Raw genomic sequence first — 15,287 nt, 5'->3', positions numbered from 1 at the left:
GCTCCGAATTGGTTCTGAAAGGTTTTGTTCGTCGCACGAAGAAATCGGTTTATTTTTTATTTCATTTCTAGTGTTTATGAGTTTAAGGCGTTATTAATTACCTAGTTCGCTCAAGAATCCCAACAGGTAAAAACAAGTCATAGTATTGCCACATGGATTAGTAGTGTCTATCACAAAAATCGATTTACAGTAGATGTTACCCTTAATCCCATCATATGGAACCCCCCCCCCCCCTCCATACACTCCTCAATATGTTCAGGAAGTTCCTAGAATAGAGAAGAATAATGAATATTCTTTCAATTCTACATGTCGCAGAGCATGACTTGTCAAGTGAACCTAAAACTCAATTTCCGTAGCTGAGAAGGTCGCAGGCGCGCCCCCCACCCCTCCCCCCCCTTAGGCTTGTTGGTGTGTATGAATTCCTGGGTCGACCTGTCAGTTTTCATGGTTTCAGTTAAGCCTTTATAAGCTGAATGGTCTAAAAAAGTCATGTCACATCGCGCCATCTACCACATATCACATTTACTAAAAAGCCTCTATTTATGTAAAATCTGATTCCACGAAGAGAGCCCTTTCCAACAAGACCTATATTATGTGAAAATCTGTTAACCTAAATCGAAATTACATTCAATTCCTTAAAGAGATGTTCCCCTTCTCACACCCCTCATATTTTATGAGCTAGAGCAATCAAAGAGAATCAAAATGATGATTATGATATTTTTTATGCATGTCTGTTGGGTATATTTACGCAAAAAAGTCATTCTTTTACTTAACCATGACTCGTACGCCCTCTAGTGGCGAAGCTAGAAACTTGATAATAATTTCCAGCGATTTCTCTTGGCCCCTTTCGTAAACAATTTTTTTTCTCGAAGCTGTGCAATTAACGATTCCACAGATATGGCCTGTAACCGTTATTAATGGAACACCCTGTACATACCTTTAAACATTTTTTGAAAAAAAAAACGTAGCATATCCTTACGTACGAAGATCTCAAGACCGTCGTTGAGAAATAAAATATAAATATTGAGGGTTCTTTATCTCTTTTGCTATAAAATTGTTTGATTCGTACTTTTTCGATCAGACCTCTCAATCAAAGTTATGGATCAAATACAAATTTCAAGAAAAAGTTCAAAGGGCTGTAACTTTTGATCCAGCGGTCCAATCTTGGAACTGTTTGAAATTATGGATTCTACGGGCCAAACTCTATAAGAAAATGTTTTTCCCGGTCGATCTCAGACAATTTTTTACGAAGGTCTCAAAAAAAGGCAGTGTATTACCTTCCTTTTTTACCAAAAATCGACTGCTCCAAAATTTCTCGGGAAAACACTATTCCTCACTAATTTTGGTGCGTAGAAATCAAAACGATTCGTACTTTTTCGATCAGACCTCTCAATCAAAGTTATGGATCAAATACAAATTTCGAGAAAAAGTTCAAAGGGCTGTAACTTTTGATCCAGCGGTCCAATCTTGGAACTGTTTGAAATTATGGATTCTACGGGCCAAACTCTATAAGAAAATGTTTTTCCCGGTCGATCTCAGACAATTTTTTACGAAGGTCTCAAAAAAAGGCAGTGTATTACCTTCCTTTTTTACCAAAAATCGACTGCTCCAAAATTTCTCGGGAAAACACTATTCCTCACTAATTTTGGTGCGTAGAAATCAAAACGATTCGTACTTTTTCGATCAGACCTCTCAATCAAAGTTATGGATCAAATACAAATTTCGAGAAAAAGTTCAAAGGGCTGTAACTTTTGATCCAATGGTCCAATCTTGGAACTGTTTGAAATTATGGATTCTACGGACCAAACTCTATAAGAAAATGTTTTTTTCCCGGTCGATCTCAGACAATTTTCTACTAAGGTCTCAAAGAAATGCAGTGTATTACCTTCCTTTTTTACCAAAAATCGACTGCTCCAAAATTTCTCAAGAAAACACTTTTTCTCACTAATTTTGGTGCGTAGAATCCAAAACGATTCGTATTTTTTCGATCAGACCTCTCAATCAAAAGTTATGGACTAAATACGAATTTCGACAATATATATACAGGGTGGTGACTTGCGTCAGGCATCATAGGGATTTCAATGTAAAATTCATAACATGCGATTATTGGCTCCCCAAATTATTTTAGAGCAAAAATGTGTTGTAGATTATTGAAAAAGATGCGGGTTTTATTTTTCCAATTTTCCGTCTTTATTATGTAAAAAATTGAAAACTAATACGGTTTATAGGCGTAAAAAATTTTTTTCTACAAAAAAACCTTAATACATTTTTGCTCTCAAATAATTTGGGGAACCAATAATCGCAGGTTATGAATTTTACATTGAAATCCCTTGATGCGTTACGCAAGTCACCACCCTGTATATATAATATGAGTTCTATATCTATTTTGCTAAAACTATACATGTAGCGGGGGTTAAGGGGGGGGGGGTTAATAGGAATACCCAGACCCCCCCCCCCCGACGATATGCTGACATTTGTATCGAAAAATGAGAAGGATACAATTCGTATACTACGATGTAACTAACTCATACGCAGACATTGTTTGGTCAACAGCTCAATTAGCATTGCCAGGTTAATAACGAGACTGTAAAGGGTGCTCATAACTAATTTCTAATAAAGGACACATTATGACAAAGTTTCACTGTCTAGAGGCAGAATTCTGATTATCTCAGTGACACAATCATAGCTTCACCATATGAATTTGTAATATCTAACACGGTCTAAATGGAAACAGCAACCTGGCCCCTAGAATAATGCGTAATTTGAAATGTAATACATTCGGCCCTTCGTTATCGACCGCATACTAACGCATCAACTTGTAGTCCTAAACAAAATTGCAGCGCGAAAGTGAAATAAAACTACCCTTAAACATTGCCATTAAAAGTTTTCGCTCGAGCTTCGACTCTCTCCATTAAAAAAAAATCTCGTTAACGTCGGCATGTGTCAATAAATTTGATACTCGTTTCAGTAATTTCGCATCATTTAAATTTTTCTTCTTTCACCTGAAGCACTTACCGAAATGGAAATCCCCTTTGATGTCGCTCTCAATTAGATTACAAATAATTTGAGTAGAAACGCTACACATTCGCCTCATCTTTTTTTTTTCCTTAATTGGTCGCGTAACTGCAAAGATTTTGATAATTTCATTGAGCGGCTCTTAGCCGAAGAAACGTTCGGGTAATTGCACTTGCCCGATTAATTGGCGGGAACGGGCATGTATTAAATTAAGCGTAGGGGGCGAATTCCTCGCCTAGGACCATTTGTGAATAGCTCCCCGCCGATAATTATCGCGCGCTCGATTCACTAATGAAGTTCTAATAATGAGGCACTAAATTTGACGGCTTTCTAAGGTGGCGGGTTGGAATGGCCGCTAAAGGGATGGGAAGTGCAGCAGCTCGAGAAATGCAGAACGTAATATTTCGCTTTGTTCCCGCTAATTTGGCGAACCTGAGATTGGAGGGAATGCGGTTGTTAATTCAACCGGGCGTACTTCGCTATCAACCTTGATATTTATACAGAAGTTTAAGATTTAAGCTGATTAAAAGATCAAAATCTCGCACGGTGACTTTAAGCGGCTCATGCAATTTCGCCCAATTTATCGTAGATTTTTCGTGCAATGCTTAGTTACTTTGCTAATTAAAGGAATGGACGAGTTGGTTTTAGTCAGATATCCGGAAAAAGTATAAGTTTCAGTAGCTGCCCTTATCGGAATTTATACCACGATCTTTCGAGCAAGATGTATATTTCAACGAGGGATACGGTACAGGACAAAATAGAGTCCCTTTAAATTTTTTAGCACACTCTGTATATAACTATTTCGACTGTCCCTGTGTATATTCCCACCCGTGCACTCATCGAACAACATTCGAATCGAATACAAGATGTCGGCGCGTGAACATTGTTTGTTAAAAAGCAACATGTCATTTTATCGAATTTATTTCTCGTCGTGATCGTCAAGCAACTTAAAAACAACAAGTTTTGGAAATAGTCTTTAGGGGTGAACGCTTTGAGGATGATCGTATCACCGGAGGGTTTGGGGGTATAGAATTCCATACCTCCCAGCCAAAGGAAACCGTCAACCTTAATTTACGTACCACTTACATAAAAACCTTCGAAAACTTGGGGGGGGGGAGTTATTCCACACTCTAAGACCCCCCCGATGATACGGTCACCCTTCAGCCCCTAAAATCTCTTAAAAAATGTTGGAGAACAATGCATAACCGAGGGACCTGGGGGTTATGGCCTACGGAAACGGTCAATTTTGCTTTACCTACGACTGATATAAAGACCTCCGTGCACTGAGACACTATTCCATACTTCCCAGACTCCCGGGTGAATGCGAGCACCCCTAGACGTTCACCCCTAAAGTTTCTTTCGCAAAATTATGGGTCTGGGGGTATGGAATACCCCTCAGTATACGAAGGTCTTTATATGTCAGTCGTTGGTAAATGAAGGTTGACAGTTTCCTTTGACTGGGGGATATTCCCCCTGGTTCTACATTGTTCTCCAAAATGGTTACTACCCTTAGCACTTCCACATCACTTTTCGAAAGAGCCTTTAGGGGCTGAATGTTTTGAGAGTAATCATGTCACCGTGGGAATCTTCTAAAAATAATATCCGATTGGATAAGACATACATTATCCAGTACCCAAAATTTCAGAGTTCAAACTCTACCCACATTCAAAACTGCTTCCCCAAAACCGTCACGATACTTGCAAACTCTGCATAACATTAAAACTCCAACAACCTTAGAAAGTCTAGGAGTCTTACGAACCCTAATGTCAAACCATAGAAAATCCTCAAAGTTCTAAAACACTGGAACTTCAAACAGTCATCATGAGCGGTAGGGATTACGAAAATTACGAGCCCTCAAAGCGCTAAAATCCAACATTGACCAAGAATGTACAGACCCTAGGAAGCCTAAAGACATTGAAGACCTAAGGATGTACAATTACCAAGAACCCTAAAGAGTTCAACGGAGCTCTCAATTTTAAAAGTTCTAGGAGCTCAGGGACCTAGGAATCCAATAATGGTAAATGCTTAGGCCTCGAAGCCTGTTAAAGATCCTAAAACCTTAAGGAACAGCAAGAGCCCTAGGATCTCTAGCTACAGACACATAGAAATCCTAAAATTTGACAGGTACTAATACATCCACAAATTTCAAGGGTCCACAAAACCGAAACTTGAAACTTCAAGCAAACATCATGAGCTAAAGGAATTATGAAAATGGACCCTGAAGGCGCTAACCCCGATCAAGATTAAAAATACCGTGAAACTCTAGGAGTCTTCAGACCCTAGGAACGCTTAAGACCTTGAAAAACCTAAGAATCTCAACAGTCTGAAAATCCCTATGGAGTACCAATACCCAAAAGGTCTAGGAGCCCAGAACGCTAGGAAACCTACGAGCCCCTCCTTTTTTTTTATTAAAATCATAGAAAAATTAATTCTATTAGACCTAGGAGACCTGAAAAATTTTAGAACCGCAAAAACCTAAAACTTAAAAGCCTTTTAAAGATAACAATAATAATAACAAAAGCACTAAGGCTTCCAATGACAGTCTCGCATAGAAATCCTACCTACAGATACTAACACATTAATGAACTCCAAACCTCAATAATCCATAAGAGCCTTAAGGATCATATAAAACCCTAAAGGCTCTATTAACTCTAAAAATTCGTACGGATTTTGATACCATAGGTATTTGGAGCCCATTTGGCTTTAAAACCGTGCGAATCCCGAATGCGCTAATGGTCCAACAACCCTCAAGAACCAAGAAACCTTGAAACTTTAAGGAACCTACAAACCGTAAAAACGTCAAGCTCCGAAACACCTACAATTGTTAAAAACGAACCTTTAACTATCATGTAATCCTGCAGCCCTAGGAAGCCTACCCTCCTTTTCTCTAAAGATCATAGGAGAATTATTACCTTTACTTTATCAATTATAGCATCTCTGAGACCTTAAGGAAACATAAAAACCATAATATCATACGAACCTTAGGTCTCTAGGATAACAAAAACCCTTGAAATGCCAGCTACTAATTCCGTCAAAATCATGGAAGCCCCAATTGACCTAAAAAATAAAAAATTCTAGGGACTTTAAGGGTCGCTTACAATTCAAATTTCTCTAACGGAAACGGAAAACCTAAAAATCGTAAACCTTAAACCTATAAACCATCAGAACCTTGACGAAACTAAAAACACTACGAGCTCAAACCCCAACAATTATGCGAAGGCTCTAATCATCCCATCGCACTAGCTATAAGAAACCCCACAAACCCTAGGAACCCGACACCTAACAAATCTAGAAAACTTAAGACCTTCAGACCCTTTCAACTCTAAGAAATAAAACTAAAAGAGCCAGAATTTTGATAAGATCTTTAAAGACCCCAGAAACGCCTACGGATTTACGAAACTACACAAAGTACCCTATAAACTCCAAAAGATCTACATGAACCTTAACAATAACCATCCCTAAGAAGATTGTTAAAGATAAAAGCCCTTTTGAAAGGCCTACAAACCTTAGTGTTATGAAAATCCCACCAGATTGGACGTGTCGTATACGTTACTAATATCAAAATATTTTGTTTTGTACTTCATCGCCGATCCATACAAGTTTATGCATTTTAGACATAGACGAACGGCATTCTCCCATACAAATTTCCAAGGAATTTCTACGTAACATTCATCCACGTCCTACTTTACGGCGGTATGCGTTTCGCCTCCAACAACGTGGGGGCGCATTTCGATGTCGAAGTTGCGCTAACAAGAATGATTGCATTTACACGGAACTTTACGCTAAAATCTTGATAACGCGGTTTTATTTAATTTACATTAACACGACCACACTGCGAGGAGAAGGTGAAAACTCGGGCGGAAAAGTTTGGTTACCGCGTTATACAAGTTTGGACTATGCTCAGCCAATTAACAAGCCCCTCTTGGAGCTGCACTCAACTCGAGTTTTATTCATGTAAATTGTGTAGTGAGTTCTCGACACAGTTTCGCCGTGCTGCCACTTCATTATTATTATGAAATTGTCTCCGGAAGTGTTCCTTATATTCAAATACCTTTAGCGTGATGGATTTTTTTGAAACCTTATCTCATACGCCTTTCGTATATACATTTTTTTTGTATTCGATTACTTTTCCCCTTTTAATCTCGCGCGCGGATTTATTCAAAGGAGAAATATGTGGGTAAAGATATTTTTCTTTTCTTTGCCGATGGTATCGGCGACTCGCTTAAATTCGCGTATATCATGTAAATATTCTCCGTCTCGAGCTCCAACGATCGATTTAAGTGATAGAGTCTTTTTTCGAAATTATTTCGACTCTGAGAAACGTACTAAACTCTGTCATGATGAATCAAATACTAATCAAAGCAATCAGCCCAATTGCTAAACACTTCCATTTTCAGTGCCGGAATTTTCAAAAAAGTTTGGCGATATCTAGAATTCTGATTATATTAATCCATATGGCACGCCCATGCATTTTGAATTGCTGTCGATACTAAAATGACTAATGTACAGGGTGGCCAACTAAGAATGCGAGGTACTGTATCTGAGAATCTATCCACCGTAGAGGCGTGCGGTAAAAAAATTTATTACTAAAACGGCTACGAGAAAAACCTGGAAAATATTTTTAAGTTTCTGCAATGGCCGCTAGGGGGCGTAACTGCAATCTGGAATCTAAAAAAGTGAAATTTCTGTGAATTCCGCTATATTAACCTAACAAAAAATATCCGGTCTCTGAAGTTGACGATTATCTGAACAATTTTTGTTTGACAATTTTTCCTGTTTCTCTAAAAATGAAGTGGTGGGGGGTATTCAAAGGTTTCCGTAAAGAACACCCTGTATCTTCGAAACGGCTGAGCCGATTTAAACAAACTCGGGTTAGTTAAAAAGATCTATTCTTCAGCTACATATATTACACTATTTGAAGTTTTGTTAGTTTCACATATCACCGCTTGAGGGCTTTTTTGACATTCCGACAGAAATGGTTAATTTTCTCAAAAAAATTAAATGCATTGGTTCGATTTTTTTTTCATGAAAAAGTAGCTAAATGATGCCTAAACAAGTTCGCGAAAACAGCATCTCCACTTCATTTTTAGAGATACAGGAAAAATTGTCAAACAAAAATTGTTCAGATTATCGTCATTTTTTTGTTAGGTTAATATAGCGGAATTCACAGAAAATTCACTTTTTTAGATTCCAGATTGCAGTTACGCCCCCTAGCGGCCATTGTAGAAACTTAAAAATATTTTCCAGGTTTTTCTCGTAGCCGTTTTAGTAATAAATTTTTTTACCGCAAGCCTCTACGATGGACAGGTTCCCAGATACAGTACCTCGCATTCTTATTTGGTCACCCTGTACATTCCGGAGTACCCCGACTGTATAAACTCGTACGGCTCGGCGATGAAATACGCTACATAAAATATCCTGATATCAGCAACCTATACGGCATGTCAATGAAATCAAATTAAGTGTCATTAAACGTCCCCTACTACTTGAAGAACTTTTAAGACACTTAGAGGTTTATGAGACCTTTGGCCATCAAACGGGCTGTCACCGTAGGTGTTAGTGCGAGCCTTTAAAGGCTATTATGGGCCCATAAAGTGTGTCCCAGGAGAACGGTTGTCAGTTTTGCGAGATTCCACGATAGTAAAGAGCACACATGGCCATTGGGCACAGTAGAGTCATTGATCTCCCGGGAACTTTCGGATTTGGTGATCTTTGGTACTTGTCTAGTTCGCAGAATCTAGGATTTTTCTGTGAACCTTAGGCTTCTTAGTGACCTTAACGTCTTCTGGTTTAATGTGAGGTCCATTCACGGTTTCTTGCTCATTCTTGGTTGCCTATGTAACTAAAACTGTTAATTTTCTTATGAGTTTCATATAAAATTGAGAAAGGGCTCATAGGTTTTCACGAGCCCACAACCTTTAAGGTCCTGTAAGGTTTCGAGCTCCTAATAAATTTTGAATGTGACTGTTGCAATACACTTCAGAGCACTGTTCGTGTATAAAAATAAGTGAAACTGGAAACTGTGATGTATTCTGTCGGCACAAACCTGTACGGCTCGTCGATGAAATGCATTACATCAAATATTCTGATATCAAAAACTTATACGGTACGTCAATTTCAAAATTTGAAACCTGAAATATATTTGAGAATTAATATAAATGATAACAGAAAGAGAAATTGCTTGGGTCTCACTATTTATGTATTGATTTTGAAGTCATCTAATTGACTAATTAGCACGAAAAGTTAATCAAAACAAAAATATCGAATAAACTTTTTACTTTCAACGTAGAAATTTGAACTAATTGCCTCTTAAGCAAATAATTACGTTATAAACAGTAGCCCACGGTAATTGGATTGTTGTAGAATTTATAGTCGAAATACCGTTAGGACCAATAGTTGAAGTAGCAGGTGGTTCGCGTTTAGGAATTTCGACAACACCTCACTAATTAAAGTTTTGCGACGAGGATGACCGCGGACCATCGCGGCGGCGGCGGCCGGGCCTCGACGGGGAACGGGAGCGTCTTGGCGCTGGAATTTAATTTCGCGCCGCAGAGCGACATTCCGGAAACAACGCGCCACCGGATGCGTTCGGCCGTTGACGCACGGCGAGGATTCCATTCAAAAAACCAACCTTCTTTTTCCGTCGAATGTGTTTTTATTTATTCAATCCGACAACCGTGGAGGCTACGTGACTAAGACGAGGGAGTTGTAATTTTTCGCGTCGGGTTGTTTTTTCCCCTCCGGCGCTCAATCAGAGGCAATGAATATTAACTGCATTTCGAGTCTGCAAGTTAATATTCTTTAGAAATGAACGCGATTTGCATATTTAGCGCGACGTGCACGCTTTTTTTTTATCAATTTACTTCGCTTCAGATGCGGTTTTTAAATGACGCGGATGTACACGTTTTATTGAAGCTAGTCTGACACACTTGATGGCTTCATTTTCGCTTTAAATACCCTTCGCAACTTCTCCGTCCGTTTCAATTACGCGCGCTGCAGGATGACATGAATCTTCCTTTAATTGTCTACAAACGGGACGTGGATGAAATTGCTTCATGCTTTCCCTATTAACGATACCGCTCCACTTTTCCTCGTTACGTTTCATTAATGGCGTTTTTGTTTTCCATTTAAACCGAGCGAGGAATTCCATCATTTTGACTTTATGGCGCTGGCGTCGAAGGTATTTCTCTTTTAATGGGCGGCGAGGAATTCTGGCCGCGTGAAAATTGTCTTTAACTGCAACTTTGCAATTTGCAGTGGTTCGCGTGAGCACGAATGGCGTGCCATTAGATATTCGTGCCATAAGGCACTTATTAGCTTTCAATTATTTTATGTGTTTAAGATACTCCACAATCTCTTAAACCCGCTGCATTTGGATGGGAGGCGTGCCGATCGTGTTTTCACCTGACACGTAAGCACGTACTTGCGTCTAAAAAATCCACTTAGATAATTACCCTTGCCGTGCAATACCGTTGCGGTAATAAATAACGAACGACATGAATTCTACACATCCCCGATTCGAGTGCTTGGGAGTCATATGCAATTAATTACAGAATTTTCATCCCCAGACAGCGCTCGTGTCGCACCATCGTTTTATTGCAATGCCGCGTACGGTCGCATTAATTAGAACTTTGATTACGTAACAGTTCAATTGTATCACTATGTAACGAAACATCCCACTCGTTTATGATTACATTGTATGTTGACGTTGCCAACTTCTATGGCACGGCAATGCACTTCGATCGAAAGTAAAAAATCGCGTATCTACAATTTTAAGGTCAAAAACAATAACGGTTTGAGCCCTAGTGATAATTCACGTTGAGAACTCCAATTCCTTCGACAAATACACTAATGAACCTTAAAAAATTCACTAATTCAAAAAAGAGAGGTAGGGATTAATCCGGAGGTTTTTTAACAGATTCGGTCTTCGCCTAAGAAATAATTAACCACGCCGTTCTCCTTGAAGAAAATCATTCGGAAATATCCGGAGTGGAACACCTCAACGAAATAACGTACAGAAAGATTCAATTCTCAGAGAATCCATGGGGATGTAGGTAGCCGGCTCAATTTGCAGTTCCGAAAATTGTGCCTGATAGGAGAGGCATTTTGATATGGGGTTGAAGCGATTTTAATTAATACAAAACTAAACCCTGAACTCTCGAAACTGAAGCACAGAAAACCTCGAGGGTCATGCTTATTTATATACACTTTCTAGTGTATAACTTTTGATTGAGAAGTCTGATCGAAAAAGTACGAATTGATTTGGATTCTACGCACCAAAATTAATAAGAAAAAGTGTTTTCCCGAGAAATTTTGGTGTAGTCGATTTTTGGTAAAAAAGGAACGTAATACACTGTCTTTTTTTGAGCTCCGAAAAAAAAATTGTCTCAGATCGACCCGGAAAAAATTTTTTCTTATAGAATGTGGCCTGTAGAATCCGTAATTTCGAACAGTTCCAAGATTGGGCTACTAGTTCAAAAGTTACAGCCCTTTGAATTTTTTTTCGAAATTGGTTTCTGACACCGATCAAAGTTAAAGTAACTTTGAACGTCGCTAACCTCTAAGGATGCGCTATGATGATGAGTAATAATCAGTAAGACTGCTTTATTGTATATAATTGGTATTCGCATTTATCCATTCAAAACGTGAGGCCGTAACCTCATAATGTCAACGGCAGCACTTCGCGTAAATACTCCTAACAGATAATCAATCACGCGCGTGATTATTAACTTGCAGCTTCCCAAAGTGATGAACTAGTTTGCGCGTTTTTATCACTCGCATTGTTGAATTTCGTCCTTATGATAATATGAGAAGTCTAATTAACGGACACGTGATGAGTTTTATCTGTTAAATTCGGCGGTGCACGAGCCTCTACAAAGAAAAAACCGCTCGGGTTAATATAAATTTATTTGTCGATCTAGTGTACGTACAAATAACTCCCATTGATCCTTGCCTGTATGTCCCAATTTACATTAATTTACATAATGTCAATTTACCGTTGGCCGTAAATAATTATGCTGCATCTGTTTGACGCGGTAGCCACCAACACGGTTAGTACTAATTTCCAGTTTCAATAAATATTTAATTGTCCAAAAGAGCGATGGGAGGTCATTTCGCATCGGTTGATCCGCACACCCGTCGCATAAACGGAAATGTCATAACGAAACTTTGGATTTTAATTGCAATATCGCGATGCAATGAACCTGTACGGTTCGGCCATGATTTTCTTACGTGATTGGCAACCGGTGCCATTAATAATTTTACAGCTCGCAAACTTTTGGCGTGCCCCCTTCGGTAAACGTAGGGAAAATAAGAAGTTTCGACCGTAACTCGAATACTAAAATATAGGTTCGGTAAGCGATTAAACTTTGAAGTTTTTCTTATTTTACGGCAGTTCGTACACAAACTTTTTGACATCTGTTTGATTTCTAACCGGCGTCTGAGGTACGCGAACCGCTACAGGCCCGAGTATTAATATCGCGCATCTTGGTTTATGGCACTTTTCACGCCATTTCTCTGTATTTCCGACATGTACGGTGCTTTGTTGGTATTTTTTCTCACGTCGAACGGCTTCCCGCCGCAGCCGTGCGTGGATCGCGGTCTCGGCGGCCTGGCGAAGGTGGAACGAGCGAGGAAATTAAAAAGCTCTGGGCTCTATCGTTACCGCGATATCTCGAGATGATTTATGTTGGCTTGGTGTTGCTATAATAAATCGCTGTGGATTTTCTACTTGGCCGTCGTAGTGTTGAACACTTTCCAGAATGTTCAAGCTTCTTTTCGATTCGCCTGATTTATTTGGCAGACTATGAATGGAGAATACACTACTCTGCATTTCACGGGATTTATCTTGTAATGCCGCCGGCAGTACCGATCCGATTATTCCCCTTATTGTCTAACAAACTATTGACGCTTTCTTTTTCCTTCTTAAGCCTTCGGGATTGCAAGCTCTGCGGCTCTTATTATCGCCCCTTTCTATTCCGGTTGTCCTTTCCGAATTTTATTACGCCACTCCACTTCGCCTTTCAGTATTCCGGGTAAAAAAAGAACCCTCTCCGGTTTAATCTCCTTAAGTACGGGCAAAAAATTCATCGACAGCGAAATAAAAATAAAACCGCCTCGAAAAACATCTGTAGGCCGTAATACTCCCCTAATTCGTTCATTCATTGACCGTTCGATTGTGATACGTAGCAAATTAAGGGAGCCAGCAGCTTGATTGCATTCTCCTGTAATCAAAGGCCAAAAATATAGTTTTTGAAGGATCCAAACGCAAGTCTTAACCCGTGTCCAAGACGCGACACACAGTCTGTCACTTAAAAATGCTATAGCAATCAAGTTTAACTCCTTGAAAATTATCATTTAGCACTCTAGATCACAAACATTTATCCTAAAATTGAACTCCCACAGCTCGGCAGAAAATCAAGATTGCAAGAAAATTTAGACAAATGATAAAGACTAACACAAGAAATTTTACAACAGGAAATTGTCAAACGAGATTTGACACGAACTGTAAATTTTCAAATGAAATCTAATCCAGAAGCTTTGTAGAAAAGAATGGAATTAACAGAAGGATAAAAAATTTGACACCCGAAAATTGTCAAAAAAAAATAAGTTGACCCTTCAAAATTGCACGGAAATTGTCGAACAACGAGATTTGACAGGAACTGTAAAGAGGTGCGAATTTTAAAATGAAATCTAGTTCATAAGCTTAGTGGAAAAGAATGGAATTAACAGAAAGATTAAAAATTTGACACCCGAAAATTGTCAAAAAAAATAAGTTGACCCTTCAAAATTGCACGGAAATTGTCAAACGAGATTTGACACGAACTGTAAAGAGGTGTGAATTTTAAAATGAAATCTAGTTCATAAGCTTGGTGGAAAAGAATGGAATTAACAGAAAGATTAAAAATTTGACACCCGAAAATTGTCCAAAAAAATAAGTTTACCCTTCAAAATTGCACGGAAATTGTCAAACAACGAGATTTGACACGAACTGTAGAGGAGTGAATTTTAAAATGAATTCTAGTTCATAATCTTGGTGGAAAAGAATGGAATTAACAGAAAGATTAAAAATTTGACACCCGAAAATTGTCAAAAAAAGATAAGTTGACCCTTCAAAATTGCACGAAAATGGAGTGGTTATTTGATAACGCGAAATTGTTGAACAATGAGATTTGACAAAAATTACAAAGGGAGTGTGCCCTCCGGAAAAAACAAAAATTTGGTTGAAAACATAGGCGTGCCAAAGGACGATTAGAACATTTGACACCCAAAAATTGGCAAAAAAATACAACTGGTACTTCAAAGTTGCCAGAAAATTTAAACAGCAATCGAAGTCAACACGCTGAATATTATTTGAGAACCGAAAATTGGCAAACAATGAAATTTCTTAATGAGAAATTGATTCCGAACGATCGAAGAATTGTCAAAAAAATGGAGTGACGATATTAAGAAGGTTGGTAACCTGTAATTGTCGAACTTCCTAAAAAATCCCTCAAAACGTTCAAATTGGTTGCTTTGATTGGGTGTGTGCGACCAAATAATGCTGCACCGGGGGTTTTGGGAGTATGGAATACCCCCTAATATAGCAAGAGTCTGGGATAGTCACAGAGACAAGGATATCCATTTCCTATTCTATCCTATGATCTTTGTTTATTGAGGGATATTCCATAACCAAATTCCAAATGGTTAAAAAACAAAATTGGGCCTACAAATTTGAACATCGAAAAATGAGAAATTTGACACCCGAAAATTTTCACAAAAGTGAGATGTTTTGAAGTTGACCAAAACTTACCTAAAGTAAATCCTGAGTACTAAAAACTGCCTGGCTTGGCCCTTAAAAATTGTTACAAACACTGAGTTATGACCACGAACCAGTGTCTAGAAATTGAATGAAACCGAAAATAATTACCAGAAATCAGCTTGGTACGACACACACAAAATTGCTTAATTAACGTCTTCGGAGCAGGTATAAACCAAATCCTAGGGATCAAGCACGTACGGAAAAAATATCTTGATCTCACCATTTTATGCGGAAACGATCTGTAAAGCCTAGATGCCATAATGTGGTACAATGCAACAGTAGAAGCGTGGACCACGATGCGATCCAACAAAAAAGAGAGAAATGTAATTTTTTGTAATAGTTTTGCATTCTCACCGTCGACAGTTTTGAAGGGTTACTGTAACGAAATACTTAGATGGCACTAACCTACACGGAGGTTATAAATTGTAACGACTATCTCCGTGTTTCGCGATTCCTGCGATTGTCAAGGACT

The sequence above is a fragment of the Photinus pyralis genome, unplaced genomic scaffold (genome assembly GCF_008802855.1).
Source record: "Photinus pyralis isolate 1611_PpyrPB1 unplaced genomic scaffold, Ppyr1.3 Ppyr1.4_LG9, whole genome shotgun sequence".
NCBI classification, from domain to species: domain Eukaryota; kingdom Metazoa; phylum Arthropoda; class Insecta; order Coleoptera; family Lampyridae; genus Photinus; species Photinus pyralis.
This window is presented reverse-complemented; position numbering follows the sequence as displayed.